General features: G+C 43.2%; 1 long non-coding RNA gene across 1 annotated transcript; it reads right to left on the bottom strand.

Annotated features, from left to right (window-relative positions):
• Positions 1 to 345: 345 nt before the first annotated feature.
• Positions 346 to 1,149, bottom strand: LOC144456695 (uncharacterized). Its single transcript, XR_013485712.1, has 2 exons — positions 1,063 to 1,149; positions 346 to 892 (listed from the first exon to the last, which is right to left on the bottom strand). It is a non-coding gene; the product is annotated as an uncharacterized LOC144456695 (long non-coding RNA).
• Between the last annotated feature and the right edge of the window lie 491 nt (positions 1,150 to 1,640).

Raw genomic sequence — 1,640 nt, 5'->3', positions numbered from 1 at the left:
CCACCTTTCCTTAAATAATGGACCTGGCTATAGTTCAAAATATTCTTGGGGAACCAGAGGAAGGGTTACTTCAATAGCTCAGGGCAGTAGTAGTAATTGAATTAGCCCATCTGCAACCCTGACCTTCCTTCCCATCCTACCCTTCCCCCCACCCCGACACCCCTCCTCCCACAAGCAGACCTACAAAAGTACAGTCACACTTCACTTTGCCTAGTTGGGGGTTATCATAATTTGCCTGGCCTGCTTTAAAGAGGTTAACTAGTCCAAGGTCATCAGATTCATCAAGGATCCAACAACTAATTATCTCTAAAGACGAGACTATAATGTAAGAAACACCAAAGGAAAAACAGCACAACTCTCATCCTGTTAGGAAAATACTGAATTCCCAGTAAGGAGAGCTCTTAAACTCTTTCAAGTAGGTCCTCCTTTGTTCGTGCCTTGGAGGCTAATCCCCTTGGGAGGCAGTAAGGAGAGGAAATGACAGGCCCACGTGTGGTCTGTTAGGAAATTCTTGGAGTCCATTACTTTCATCTGTGGCTGATGGATCAGTGATTCCACTTCATTCAGAAAAGTCAGTAACTCAGTAAATCAGAGCAGATACATCTTTAAGCCGTTTGCTGCCACTTACTGGATAACCACTCTTCTTGCCTAAAGAAATGGAAAAGATTTTTTAATCTTTCCTGGCAATGGCACTCAAGGCACATCACCCCCAAGCCACCTGCAAATGTCAGGAAAAAAGTCAGAGGCAAAATTGATGGGGATAGTGTTCCAAAGATCTCTTCATGTGCCTCTGTCACAGAATGGTGTCTTCCACTTCCCTTTCTCGGCTTCTCTCCACAGTCGAAGGTAATTACAGTTTATGTCCGGAAACAAGACTTCTAAATCAGAATTTCTGAAGAAAAAAAACACGCAAATAAAAATATCACAGAGAGCAAAGAAGGCACTAAGAAGAAAGGAAGATGACAAATCACAGCCCACACAGACAGAAGAGAATCTTGCCCTGTGCTGTTAAAGGGGCAGCTTTCCCTCAGGATGGGGGGAGGAAGGGAGGGGACTGCTTACCTCCAGACATGTTTGCCTAGCTTGTTTGTAGCAGAACGTGCCATTTCGAGGAGACTTGGAAACTGTTGTGGCTTCCTCAGAGGCTTGTCATCTTTCTTCCTCCTTTCCTTCCTCCCTGCCCCCCTCCCCAATCATTCAACACCAGGAAACCACTAGAAAGGAAGCCTTTGAACATGTCACGGTTAGGCAGGTGTTTCATCTTTCTAATACTGTTTTTGCTCTAGATTATGTATCTAGCTGGAGCTGAAGGTCTGTGGCTTATATTCACAGGCATCTATCCTACTTTAAGTTCATAGAATCCTGTGGGTTAGAGCTGGAAAGGACCCTATGTATCATTTGAAACAACCGTGTCATTTCAGTGATCAGGAAACCGAGGCCCAGGAAAGTTGTTAATTGCTCTAGGTCATAAAAGAAGAAAATAACAGAACCAAAATTTGATTCCTCTGACTCCACATTCACTTGTCTTGGGCTGATTTCTGGCTTCAGTTTCTATTAAGCTTGCATCCTTTTATGAAAGACAAGGAAGAAATAATCCAAAACAAACACAAAAAAGATTGTGTTTGATGGGAAGATTAATA

The sequence above is a fragment of the Phascolarctos cinereus genome, unplaced genomic scaffold (assembly GCF_003287225.1).
Source record: "Phascolarctos cinereus isolate Bilbo 61053 unplaced genomic scaffold, phaCin_HiC Scaffold_4;HRSCAF=312, whole genome shotgun sequence".
NCBI classification, from domain to species: domain Eukaryota; kingdom Metazoa; phylum Chordata; class Mammalia; order Diprotodontia; family Phascolarctidae; genus Phascolarctos; species Phascolarctos cinereus.
The sequence above is the reverse complement of the archived record's forward strand: the minus strand, read 5'-3'. Positions and strand labels throughout refer to the sequence as shown.